Here is a 15735-nt window from a genome sequence, read left to right on the forward strand (position 1 = left end):
AGTAGAAAGAAGTTGAAGACAAGACACTTATCCAACATACTCAATATGAAGCAGAAATGTATAAAGCATGAAGAAAACATAAAGTAGACTTGATTTGAAAGCACATAAGGCTTGAAGAATACACTAAGATGCAAATCATACATGCAAGACACATAGAAAACACATAAGTCACATAAAAAATATGCAAGACATGATGCAAACATGCAAGAATTAAAGAAAACATGTGAAGAAAGATATAAAAATTTAAGATATTCAAGGCACAAAAGATGATTGTGACACATACAATGATAATATAAGATAACAAAATGTAGTGTCATAAATTATATCCCTATATAATTTCATACTCACTTAGGCCCCACTTTAGCATTTTGGCCTTTTGTGCTTTGATCATGTTTGATTATGTTCACATTGACTTCAAATTGTAATCTTCATCTATCACCTAGTTCAATGGTCTTTTGTTCAGCCTTGAGAGGTTGGACAGTGGAACCCTAGGCACCCTTGTCCATCTTAAAGGGGCCCAATTTCAGACCCTACAATGGTAAATAAATATGGGTAGGAATTCCCTTCTTGTGTTGGCTTGCTTCAAAATTTCAAACATGTTTCATGAGGTTAGGTATAGAAGAAAGCCTTACCCCCTCATTTGATACATCCATCTTACATCTCTCCATTCAATTATTCAAATTTAAGTGAGCTAGCAATCAAGGATTACCAAGATAGTGAAGGAGAGGCCAAGTATTCGGATTTCAAGCATTCAAGATGTCATACATGATCAAGATATTATGAAGACACTTCTACATTCCTACATGACAACATCAAAATTTGCATGAAGACTTCAAAGCAAGAATCTTCAAGGCATAACATTCTGAATTCAACATTTTAATTTGAGATATAGCCTATGAAATTTGTGAGGCATGCTTTACATTTCAATTTGATTTTAATTTCAATTAAATTACAAGGTTAATTCCAAATTCAAGGTTTGACCTATGCAAACCCTTATGAACAACACAATTTCTCTTTTTTGTGCGTAGATGATAGATTTAGAAGATACATTTACCGATTTAGGCAAAGCAAATAGAGATACACATATCCAACTTTTGTAGAGGCAAAAATTGGTGGACAAGGTCGCCCCAAGTATCTATGTATAATAATGTTTTGGTAAAACTTGAGGGAAATACTCAAGATTTCATCTTGATCTCAGAAAGATACATGTTACTTTCATATGACACTTTGAGGAAAAGGTCACCCCAAGAACCATTGTCCAACACTTTTGAGCCCAAATTTCAAACACAAGTTCTTTTCTACTTCTTTTTTCTAGATCTGTACCTATGTTTGCATGTGTATGATTATTATTGTTATTTTTACATATTTTTTTCTAGATCTTGCATTTAGTTTACATAATTCCATCTCATTTTTAATTACAAGCTGAGGAGTATTGAATTCACCTTGTGATCAAATGTTTTCAATTAGATTAATGATTGATCGAATTGAATCTATTATCCTCTCTTAATGTAATCATTAAGGAAGTAGGTTTAGTTCCTATTTTGCATGCATAAACTTTTGAAAACTATTTACAAACATTACTCAAAGATTCCAAGTCAATGAGGTAAGGAGACTTCGATATAAAAAGTTATCTTAACACCTAGCATTATCCATAGACTATAACAAACACATGGAATAACTTACTATAGAAAATACATACAATAACTCAATATAAGCATATAAAATATATATACATGAATTCAATTAGTACAAACACACAAGGGTACATTACTCTATCACTAACTTCCTTTTTCACTAGGGGTCAAGCACATTAAGAAGCCCCATGGGTCTAATATGTTGGGCGATTTATAGACCACTAAAATTGTAAGAGATGGGTTGATAACAACAAGTAAGGGGGCGTTATGAAAATAAAGCCACCACAAAGGAATCACATTAATGAGAGAAAATTTTAGGAGTCCATGCACACCCCTTAAAATGTTAGTATATATCTATGTTGAAATTTTAAGGAATATGAGAGAGAAGAGAAGGGGATCCTCATTAGAGATTCCATCTTCCAAACAAGGGTTAGGTATCCTCATTAGGGATATGCATTTCCAAACCAAAGGGAAGGAATCCTCATCACAAATACATCTTCTAAACAAGAAGAGGGATCCTAAAATAAGGATGCATAATTCTTAAACGTTAATTATCCTTGCCCACCAATGTATATGTGAGGATAACCACACTAGAGACTATTATATTGCTACCATATAGAAAGAATAGTTGCACTTTGAATCATACAACCGTAAAAGGCAATGAGCTTGCATATAAGGCTACATATGTCACCTAATGAGGAGTGATATAATAAAAAAATATTTATTAATTACGAGGGACAAAACAAAGGAGATACCCAATGTAACTTGTTGTTAGCAATAAATTTAAGGGACACAAACCATAGTTCTAATTCCTAGTAAATTTCTAGTGTTGTAGGCTTTATACCCTGGATTTAATCCTATTAAAAGAATGGAAATTGTATCTGGATAGAAGATTATCTATTAACTAGAACAAGAATAACACACATAACATAACATATTGAGACTTAAAAGTATTTGTACTATTCATTTTCATTTAGTACATCATATATATCTTTATAACTCCATATAAATTCATATCATATACATTCTTTATCATTCCTTGTCTTAACTTATACATATGCAATTTTGTAGCATCGTAAATTGTACACCTTTAAATAGGGTGTCCAATTCAATGCTTTGTTAGTACTCATTTTAGTATGTCTCATTATAATATGCATTATAGGACTTTCATATGCATTGAATTAATAATTAATTTAAAAATATGAGTCCTTTCTTGGTTTAAACTTCATCATACTCTCATTTGGGCCCTTAATTTTAGGTGTGCTCTACATATTTCAATTATCCTAATTTATTATAAATCCTATCCTAATTTAAATTCCAAGACACATTTCTCTTGTGCCTATATATTATATATTGTCATGCAATCTTAATTTTGGCATTAGGATCCTATTATATGGCACCCCTAAAATGTAGGCCTAAAATTGTTGGATTGGGATGCCCTGGGCATCTCGGTCTAATGAATTTTTCTCTAAATTTTGAGAGGATAACAAGGCAGTCCTATCCTATTCAAATCTAGTTTTGTGAAAAAATAATAAATCTGAGTTGGTTATTCATCAAATCAAACCTATAATCTCATATATAAAGCAATTCTCTTCCTCATTTGAGATATACAATATTAGTGCAAAGTTGGAGATATCCTCATTTGTAATACACTTTTAAGAGAATTCTAGATATTTAAATCATTTCATCATCAAATATTCATCAACATTCATCAACCATGGAAGCTTCAAGAGATATTGAAGGATATAAGGGAATTAATGAATAATGATTGGATTGTATCTCTTCCTAAGGTATTTGGTATGCTTCATGTTGATCTCATATTTATGCCATTAATCTTTAGATCTACATTTTATCATTCAAGTTATATGCTTTATATGTTCTTAATTTAGTTATTACATCCAATCATATAATTTAGGATTTTTCTCTAACACATTTGAGTAGACTCTAGTTTGTATTCATGCATTTTAGCTCATGGTAATCTTGGACACATTTAAGGTTCAAGAATACAATTTATTCCAATTTATACCTATTATTTCTGGAGGTAGAAACCACCAAAATAAGAGGGTTGACCAAGGAAAACCCCTATATATCCACCACCCTACCCTCTTTTTGTTTTGCACCGTGCAATATATACCAATATCCAGAACTAGGATAGGAAAACCCTAGACCAGGGCACTCTGGGTGCCCCTATCCAAGACTAGGGCATTATGGGAATCTTGGTCCTTGGAAATATGCACCATATTTGAGAGGAGAAAAGTGCATTGTCTCAAAAAGGCACAAATAAGTTTGTTTGCAAAATTCAGAAGACCATTTAGTTCTAGGTGACTTGGTCTAGTGAATTCAACTCCAGATTTTAGTTCTAGGTGCACCTCTATATTTTTTGTTCAATTTTGTATTTGTTGTAGAGTTTTTGTCTGTGCATCAGTCTGTTATAGTCCTTTAAGTTTTTATTTGCATCATAACTAGATCATAGTTTAATATCATTTATAATCCATACACTTTCCAAAGTAACAAAGGAATAGAAGCCCTCTAATACCGTTTGACTCTCTTTGACAAGAGTTGGTCAAATTCAATCACATATTTTGTGGCTTTGTATTCTAATTTTTGTGTGAAAGTGGATCTTGGCCCTAATCCCACCTTTCTTTATTTTCAATCAAAACATTTTGGTGAATGCAACCTTATTGCATTACACTTCTGATTTGCATGTTCATTTCATTTCAAACAATAAGAAAAATAAAAAAAAAAATTATTTTTGCATCGTGTGTGTTTAGATTTACATTTATATGCTTTGTTATATTAGGTCATTTTATTTCCTTGCAATAGTTAAAATTTAATTTTGACAATGTCAAATTTATTTTTACAAGACTTTTATGCCCCTGATAACCCATTTGATTATGATGACTATACCTTTGAAGAGCCATATACTAGTAATGAACTTGATGAGGCTTTTGATGATTTCCTCTTTCCTACATCTTTATATTTGAATTCTAAACCATCATTTTGCCAAAATTTGATCAACATGATACATATGCCATTTCATAGTGATGACTTTGATATATTAGATTAAACTCTTGATGAATTCATCTCTACCAATTCATCCTCTAAATATCCAAAAACTCATAAGAACATTGTAAATTGCAAGCCAATTTATGAACCTTTATCTTCTATTCAATCTAAATCTCAACCATTTATTAGTAATGACTTTTCTATGTTAGGTGAGGCACTTGATGGTTTCATCTCTAAACCTCTCCCAAATACTCCTAAACCATCTTTTTGCAAAATATCGATCAATATGATATATGTGAGTGGTTATGAACAAGACTTGGAAGCAACTAACAAGTTCCTATAATTGTTGTGAAGGGTGATAGTAGTTCTCAAACCCCTCAATATCCTAACAAACCTATGACTATTGTTAAGGGTGGTAGTAATCCTCAAATTCCTCAAAGTCCTAATAAACTAGTGATTGCGGTTAAAGGAGGTTATACTCCTAAAAGTCCTTATGAGTATGCTAAGCAAATCACTCAACATAGTTACAATGCAGTTGCCCAAACATATAACACAATAAATAATAAGAAAAGTAATTCTCCTCTAGTTGTCCCTTCTTCTCTTCCTATTTCTTAACTAATGCTTCCTATAGCACTTCATCTTTCTTAGCAATTGGGAAAGAAATATGATCTTATCGAAAAACTTCAAGCTACTCTTGCCAAGATATTTGTTTGGGATTTGATTTAGATTTCACCCACATAACATAGAATATTAAAAGATTATTTAAAAAAGATAGATGTCCCACTAACAGTGCCACCTAATAATGTGACTTCTTTGATAGATTGTATGCAGGCAACTAAGGCTGACATTGTCTTTTCTCAAAATGATTTGCCTCCTAAAGGAATTTAAAATCAATATGATCCTCTTTGATTATCGTCCTTATTAATGACAATTCTTTAAAAAGATCTTTAGTGGACAATGGATTTGTTCTTAATGTTTTTAACATTGAATTGTTACACAAAATTAAAGTGGATACTTCTCTTACTCAACCCGATTCCCTTTCTATCTATGACTCTGACAATGTTACTAGAGTGTTGTTAGGTACTATAACCTTGCCAATCAAGGTAGGTCTTGTTATTTTACCTACGCCTATCTTGGTCATGCCCGATAATCTTACTCATAATATTCTTCTAGGAAGACCTTGTATTCATGCCATGCAAGTTGTTTATTTAACTCTTCATCACAAAATGATAGTATTTAATGAAAATGGGATGTATACTTTGGAAGTTGACACAAATTTGCAAACTTGCTTACAAACTTCATCTAGTTCTCAAAATTACTCGATTTATTCTCCAATTTAAGTAAAAACATTATCTCCTCCTCAAGAAACTCCTTCAACTGAAGATGTATTCTTAGAAGATGATTGGGGGTAATTATATTTTACACCTTCCTTTGCAGGAGAATATAAAGTCCCTACAACTAAGTCTAAGACTAAGGAAGATGATATGGTGGAACCCAAAAAGGAAGATGATATGGTGGAACCCAAAAAAGAGTCAAATTTTTCTAAACAACTTATTAACAATTTGTGGTTGCTTCTACTTCAAACAATTCTTCAAATATTTCCTCTGGTTTATCTACTTATGATATTGATACATATGAGGCCCTTCCATCCCTCTTTGATATGTAATCTCTCTATAGTCCTAATTTACACATAGTAGCTAAGAGTGGATACATTAGCAATGGTTGTGGCACACAGGAACAAGGGATTAGAGTTCCTTTAGAAACTCACATACGTGAAACATCATTTGGTCTTGGATATAAACCTTCAAAGCCCACCAAAGCATCCTATAGACCATCTCTCAATGTGAATGTTATATTTTCTTCTAATTCTCTTCCTCTAGTTAACCTATATCTCATTTGATTCAGATTTTAGTTCACCTTCACTTGACATATATTCAATAGATGATTCCTTAGCTAATTTATTAGGAGTTTATGGTTACCTTTGTCTATATCATCATAATCGTGGATTTCCCCATCCTTTAAATGTTGTACTTTGGAAAAGATGTTAAACTGCGAAATGGCACTAAAGAGATGACTCAAGGATTCCCTCAACCAATGTATATTACTCAACAAAGTAATCTCCTTTTAGGAAATACTATTAATGTCAAAATAGATTCTTACAACAATGAAAAAAATATTAAAATTGGGAAGTGCCGAGAAGATAATGAACAAGATGATCATTCTTGTATGTTACATGAAATTCTTGAAATATTTTCTTGGACTTATTTAGACATGCCTGCCATTGATCCTAAGATTTTGACCCATAACATTGTGTTAATCCCCGATTCTAAGTTTGTTAGAAAAAGATAAGGAAGATGAATCCTAAGATAGTGTTGCTTGTTACGGCTGAGATAGAAAAACTTTTAGAAGCTAGCCTTTTTTGTCCTATTGATTATTCTATTTGGATTTCAAACATTGTTGTTATTTCTAAACTTGACCATAAGATTAGAATGTGCATTGACTTTCGATATCTCAATAAAACTTCCTTGAAATATTATTTTCCTCTCCCAAACATTGACATGATAGTTGATTCCACTGCTAGTCATGCTCTATTGTATTTTATGGATGACTTTTCTAGATACAACTAAATATTTATTATCTTCAAGATCAATATAAAATAGATTTCACAACACCTTGGGATACATTTTGTTGTATTTTTAGGCCTTTTGGATTAAATAATGTTAGTGCAGTGTTATTTATGGAAGGGGTTACTATGGCCTTCTCATGTGTTGTCTCAACAAATTCGAGATCCCCATTGCCCTAGGGGAAGCCCATTTAGGGGCTTGTGGGTGGGATTTTAATGGTAAATATTTGGTCCAAATTTTTCTTTGAATGTGATACTATTCAAAAATAATGAAAAAATATTCATTTTCATTTGATAAAAAAGTGCCATCAGTGTCAGTAACATAACAATTTGATACATGCTACTGCTTATGAACTTAGATCCGAACTTTCTTATCGACCATTTTCTTTATGGGGCTAGGATATTATTGGTGAAATACCCCTTCCTTCTTCCCAAGGACATAGTTTTATCATTACAAATATAGATTACTTTATGAAGTGGGTTGAGGTTGTGCCCCTTTGATCTACTACTACAAAAGTAATTTGACAAGTCGTTCTAAACAATATTTGATTTTTGACAATGGTACTTCATTTAAGAACAAATATGTAAATAAATTTATTAAGATATACCAAATTTAACATCAATTTTTTTACTCCATATTATCCTCAATAAAATGGTCAAGCCGAATCTTCTAATTGAATAATTGAGCAAATCCTTCATAAGAATGTCAACAAACATGGTAAGGATTGGCATACTCAGCTATCTTATACTTTACGAGACTACCTAGTGTGTGTATAGCTATGGGCAACACTCCTTATAATCTCATTTACATTGTTGATGCAATTATGCCTTTGGATTTGGAGATTCCTTCATTGATACTTTCCCTTAAGGGCCTTATTGATGATGAATACTATAGAGAATGTCTTCAACAATTTGAAATGCTTGATAAAAAAACACATCAATGCTCTCAAACATATTCAAGCTTAATAAAATAATATGTAGTGAAGTTATAATGAAAAAGTTATTCAATTCTCTTTCTCAATTGGTGACTTGGTGCTCCATGAGAATCAACACAACACGAATTCTCTAGCAGGCAAAAAATGAAAGTTCAATTTGGATTGGCTTGAGCCGTACATCCTCACTAAAGTCTATGGATTAGGTGCTTAGAAGATAACATATGTGGAAGGTATGCCTTTCAAAGAACCCATTAATGCTTTACACCTTTGTAGATATTATGCTTAGCTATCTCTATTCTTTACTTCTTGTTGAATAGTATGCTATCATATTCATCATTAAAGCATGTTATATTAGGTAGTTTGATTGTCTTATTATTTGATATATAGTGCTTCGTTCTTGATATAATTTCTTATTTGTAGGAGATTACATTTCTTTATGTTAGCATATTGTTTATTATTATGTGTATCTACTTTAGGGAGATCATGACGTGTTTAGTTAGAAAACATGTTTAACCAAATCACATAGACATTTAGATTTAGATAAGTATTCTACATCATTAATTATCGCATTTAGTTAAACACTTATTAATTTTTTTAACTAAATCACATATTTTTTCACTTAATCATTATAATGTTAATTGAACCAATCTACATTGGTTATTTAAGTTAATCATACATGCAATAAATAATGACATACATGTACACCACCATATTTGATACTCTTGATCAAAGCAAATAAAACACATTATTTTTGTATTAAAAGTAACAATTATGAGAAACATCATTATATGGGCTTCAATACAAAATATACATCAAATCGCCACTCATACAAAATGTGGTGACTAATCATATCATATACTCTTTGGATGATTGATACCCAAGCCATTAGTCCTTGGCCTTAGTGGTCCCATAGAGGTATGCCTATGAGACCTCATGTAGTGTGAGTGGCTCCTAGATGAGTTCCTTATCTCCCTCTCCTACGTAATACCTCTATATATCATTTTCTCTACCCTAAACTCTACATGTTCACACTATAGCCACTCTATCTCCTCTCATGCAATCTCTAGCTCTATGCTCCTAGGATCAAAGATATCCTCATGTCATTTTTCACTACATCATGATCTAGGAATAATCTCTAAAGACCATGGGATGCACACAGATGCGATAGTATCCCCAAGCACGTGACTCACAAAGTCACAACATCCTTGCACACTAAGTATAAGATAGAGACATTAAAACCATCATCATCATCATATATATATATATAAAAGATCACATTTTATTACCCAGGTCTCCCTCTTGCCAAGTAGGGTCAACTATGGCCAGGGTGTGAGATATTCTAGCTAGGTGCACTACTCTCTTTGTGCTTGTATCTCCTAGGTATCTCTGCATGCAATTTCAATGGTGATGATATATGTACCCTAGAAGTGTGCCTCTAAGGGGAACATCATCATCACCATCCACTCCCTTCCCTCTATCCTTTGTATGTAGATGATTAGTATCTTGTACCTCCTCCTCAACATGGACAAGAAACCCATCATCACTCTAGTCTTGTTCTCAAGCATAACTATTTGGATCTCTATATCCAGCTCATGCTCTATCACCACCTCTAGTGGTTTCACCCATGGGTGTGGATCTCTTGTTAGGTAATCTAATAGAAATGCAACACCAGGATAGGTCACTTCCCAAAACCTTGTGTACACACATTGAATTTCAACATCATCTTTAAATGGAGGATTTGGTGCATCTTGTCTATCCTCCTCCTTCTTATTAGTGATCTCCACATCTAGTGTTGTTAGTCTAGGTTGAGCTCCAAGTCTCACAATACTCCAATAATACTGGATGAATGTTGGTATTGCAATGGGAACACATTATACCTAGCCAAATTGACACATTACTCTATCATAAGAAAATGGGACGATGATGTAGTGGCGGTGACCCTCTAACAAATGGTCCTAGTGCATCCTCCCTAATTATCTCCTCTAGTCATCCCACACATACATATGTCTATAAGGCCTCCAATTAATATTTGTAGGTTGTAGAAGGTCCAATGCAACTATCTAATATAATAGGTCCCCTCTCTGCCAAGGTCTCCCACATGGGTATGCATGTGCTTGAGGTTTGTTGAAGGTGATAGATATAGGAAATCTCACAAGCCTTGTAAATGCTACGTTCTTGAACATCTAGACTCGAAGGAGAGTGAAAGTCATCAAACTCTTACCCTCACAATACAAAAACTTCTCTAGATAATGGTAGTGATGGGCAAGCATTCTATGTCCCCATGACAAAACTATCTAACTCTCCTCCATCTCCTGAATGACATGAGCGAGGCCTTATAGAATATGAGTGCCTCTTCTGTCAAGTACAATGGTGAGTTCTACTATGAAAATCACTATCTTCCACAGTAAAGGAATATCTTTGCTAGTATGAAACGACCATTATATAAAGATCTGTCCTCTATAATGTTTGGGTGTTTCTTGACCTATGCAATATATCTAATCCTCCTTCGCAATAGTGGGTATACATGATACTTGTAACCTATCAATCTTGCCTCACACTAGTAGTTACAAGATATGATAGACATCTTCCAAAGTAGTGTCATCTCTCTTGTTGGAAGATGGAAGGCAAAGGTGTTTGCATCCCATCATTCCATCAAGGCCATAACCATAGTCTTATGATACCACATATAGGGAATGTGATGTACCCAATAGAGTCTTATATCTTGGAGGAAATTATTCTCCTCTTGGCTAAGCCTTGTGATCCAAATACAAAAATATTTATACACAGGACCTCCAATATGTTCCTGCATAGATGGTAGCTCTTGCAAACACAACAATGGAAGATTCATATCAAATTCCTATTTTAAATCCTTTCATTTGTATAATTTTCATCTATCATCACAGCTATAACCATTTGTGTGTTGGCATATGTTTGTCATTGATGTCAAATGGTCAATGTGTTTATTATAACTTTGTTGTTTAGTAGCTCAAAGGTTTTTGTAGTAGTTATTTATGGTAGATATGTCTTTACATCTATTGAAATAACAACTTGATATAGATTTGCATTAATACAATCATAGTTGTAAGGTTATATACTTGAGGTAATTTGGGTTGATGATTTATGAACAAGAAGGTTGATGTTATATGTTATTTGCAGAGGGTTAATAGTTATCAAGATACACTGCATACACTAGTATTATGTTCCCTTGTGGTACTAATGTAGATAAATCAAAGGGAGTTTGTAATCAAGGGTTTGAAATATATATTTTTATATCCTTTCAAGGTTGTGATAGGAACAAAAAAGGTCACGATAGGAACAAAATAGTTTGTGACAAAAGATTTGATTTTCATTATAAACACTGTGGTTTTAAACGTTAATATCCTTAGACATTATAATTCTCCTCATAATTGAGTCTAATGTTTGAAATATACTCTTTTACATGGGTATGATTTATAAGTTTTGAATTTTCAAATTCTAACGGTTAATTGCTAAGGTAGAAGTTGAACAGATAGTTACCGATTCAATTCCATGTATAACAATCTGTTTCAATCAATCAATGATGGGTGATAAAAGGATTAAGATTTTATTAAAAGTTAGTTAGAGAGTGGATTGAATTGTTGAGAGAGTCTTTTTGTAGAGAAGGAAAATGTTTATGAGTTTATTTCTAGAGACTTGATATTATGAAGTTGTAGTTACAAAAAATAAGAAGTTTGTAAGAGTTTTAGTGATTCTAATTGAGAGATTTTATTGGAGTGAAGCTTGATGTGCAAGAGTTATGAATTGCAGTGACTGATCCTTGGTAATTCTCGAATACTTATAAGCATGTTATAAGGGATTCAGACTATTATAGTCAAAAGGTAGTGAGTTTAATGTTATGTAATGAAACAGAGTAACCCTTTGTATCTTGATTATTCTTCCTTGAAATAATGTGCAAGGGTTGCAACTCCTAGTGTTGGTACCCTAAAATAGTACCCAGTGATAGTTTGGTTAGTGAGACCTTGTACATATGATCAATGAGATGTTTTTTCTATGAGGCTGCTGGTGAGGCACAATAAAGTTCCTTTTCAGAGTGGTTTTTCACCCTTAAAGGGTTTTACACTCATATATCTTTGTGTTATGGTACATACATATGTAAATCAATTGATTTCTGGATGCTTCTATGTTGATTGAGTATTATGTAGCGATCATATATATGCTTTTTTTTTCATTAGTTGATAAGCCTATTCTTGCAAAGAGTATTTATTTTATAAACCATTGATTCATCACCCCCCTCTCATTGGTTTGAGTATTCCAATAAGTGGTATCAGAGTAGTCAGGTTCCTTCTAAGAGGTTTAACAAACTTAGGTTGATCTTAGCGGTGAATAATTATAGTTATGGCACAATAAGGTTCTTTATTTGCAAAAGCACCTCTGATGGAAATGATTATGTTTATTGGAATATTAGGATGCAAACCTACTTGGTGTCTCTAGGAGTTGAGGTATGGAGTTTAGTTGTTAATGGTTATACTGTTCTCGCTACTATATGAATTGATCCTTATGGGAAAAGGGAGTATGAAAATAATGGCAAGGAAAAACATGCTATGCTTTGTGGTTTGTCAAAAGACGTCTTTGTAAAATTTATGCATTTTAAATCTTCCAAAGAAGTCTAGGACAAATTGAATAATATCTATTATGGAAATGATAGGCTGAAGCAAGCCAAAATTCAAATTCTTAGAGCACAACTTGAAGAGCTAAAAATGAATGAGGAAGAGAAGATATCATATTACCTTCTTAAGGGTAATGAAACTATCAATATTACTCGTGGTATAGGAGAAGAGGTAAAGGAAGATGTAGTAAAAAAGGTTCCAAGATCACTGCCATCTAAGTATGATTCAGAAATATCTGCAATTTAAAAAGTAAAATATATAAACAATTATTCCGGTAAAGTTTAATGCATGAAACATAAAGACAAATAACATATACAACACATAACATAGCTATTTGTATGTGGAAACCTTATAAGGGGAAAAACCATGGTGGGAAACCTTACCCACAATCAGATGATACTACTGTAGATAGTATGTGTTTACAAATGGGGTCTGCACATGCATAAAGGCCAACTGCCTAGAGCTCACTGCTCAATCACAAAATGGGAGTCACACTGACTACAATTGGATGGTTAAATCCAATGATAATGTACTACTCAAAATAGCATCTTCATATGCTGGATTCAGTATCGGTTAAGCTTTGATTGTCTTCCTCATACCTTGAATCTTCAAATGATGTCTGTGTGTATAGCTCTACTTATATTTGCATATACCTTATTACAATCCTTTTCCAAACTCTCTTGCTTAAGCTCATAAATGAGATCTTACATATATACCAAAACCTAAGACCAATTGTGTAGGTCGGCTCACTAAGATATTACAATTAAATCAATTACAAATGAATCAATATGCGATGCATGATGTTGGCTTAATGCATTTACAACAATAAAAAATCATCTCCATAATGTGCCATGCTAATCTGGAATAGATAATGCTTGCCGATCCATAGCCTAGACCTATTTGCCGGTAACAACAAATATGCAAACTCGATTGTGACAATAATCAAATCACCAAAACCAAGTGTCCAAACAATGTCTTCGACATAACCAAGTAATCTCCAGATGATAACAGATCATCCTCAGTGCCGGTGAACAATATAACTTGCCGGTTAACCAGATACCGGTGATTGTGCATAAGTCACTGAACATGCCGGTAAACATAACCAAAGATCTCCAAGTGTTCTCAAGTGTTGAAAAGTGTTGACGTCAATTAAAAAACCAATGCAACACATCTATAATACCAACAATCTCCCCCTTTGGCATTGATGGCAACACAAGATGGAAAAACCATCTAAGTGCCAAAGCAAAAATGCCAAAAACCAAAAACCAACAATCTCCCAAAGAGATCATTAACCAGAAATCAAAATATAGATACAGAGAGTAACAATCTCTCCGCCAATGAATAATCTCTCCCCAAAAGATAATGTGTTTTTCCATAGATATCTCTCCCCCTTTGACATCAAATGCCAAAGCAATACAAAACCAAATACAAAACAGTTCATAGAACTTTTTACAAATACCAATTGTTATAACCAAATTTATTCAATATACTCCCCCTGAGAAGGAGCTTTCCTTCATCAAACTGGAAAAAGATCTCTGTTAATTCTGCCGGTCTGATTCCATGCTCCAATTGTCTAAGTTTCTACCGGTGAGGGTATAACTCCAAGCTGCTCTCTTAGATATTTAAAAGTTTCCTTAGGCAAAGGCTTAGTAAAGATACCTGGAATCTACTCTTTAGTATTCACATAAACCAATTTCACTTATTTTGTTTCAACATTCTCTTTTAGAAAGTTGAATTTGATAGAAACATGTTTAGTTTTAGAGTGAAATACCGGATTCTTTGATATATCAATTGCTGCCATATTATCACAGTAAATGATTATAGGTTCTTTGCATTTTACCTTTATGTCCTTCAACATTTTCTTAATCCATAATACCTGTGTACAATTAGTTGCTGCTGCAACATATTCTGATTCTACTATTGATAGTGATGTACAACTTTGTTTCTTTCTCAACAATGAAATTAATCTGCTACTAAGAAAAAATGCTCTACCGGTGGTGCTTTTTCTATCATCTACATCTCCTGCCCAATTTGCATCTATGTATGCACATAAATCAAAATTTTCATCTTTAGGATACCATAAGCCAAGATTTGTTGTGCCTTGTAGGTACCGAAAAATCCTTTTCACTGCTGATTCATGATTTTCCTTAGGGTTACTCTGAAATCTTGAAACAATACATATTGCATTCATAATATCAGGTCTTGTTTGTGTCAAATACAGTAAACCTCCTATCATAGACTTGTATCTTGTCGGATTAACATGTCTTGATTCATCCTTCAATTGATAGTTTATCAATTGTAGTCATAGGTGTACTTACCAGTTTAGTGTTTTCCATGCCAAATTTATTAAGTAATTCCTTCAAGTACTTTGATTGATGTATGAATATAACTTTATCAGTCTGTTAAATCTGCAATCCTAAAAAGAATTTTATCTCTCCAATCATAGACATTTCAAATTCTTCCTGCATCTTATTAGAAAAGTCTTTACACAATCCATCTTCTCCTCCAAAAATTATATCATCAACAAAAACTTCAATAACCAAGATGTCATCATTAGTCACTTTGTGATATAAGTTGCTATTAGCATTACCTTTAGTGTAACCAAGCTTCAAAAGATATTTTTCCAATCTAGCATACCAAGCTCTAGGAGCTTGCTTCAATCCATATAAAGCTTTCCTTAACCTACAAACCATATCTTTTTCATCTGTCAAAGAAAATCCATTAGGTTGTTCAATGTAAACTTCCTCTTCTAGATCACCATTCAGAAATGCACATTTAACATCCATTTGATATACTTTATAGTTCTTGTGTGCTGCAAAAGCTAAGAGTAATCTGACTACCTCATTTCTAGCTACTGGTGCAAAGGTTTCATTATAACCAATTCCTTCTTT

Source organism: Cryptomeria japonica, chromosome 6 (genome assembly GCF_030272615.1).
Source record: "Cryptomeria japonica chromosome 6, Sugi_1.0, whole genome shotgun sequence".
Lineage (NCBI taxonomy): Eukaryota > Viridiplantae > Streptophyta > Pinopsida > Cupressales > Cupressaceae > Cryptomeria > Cryptomeria japonica.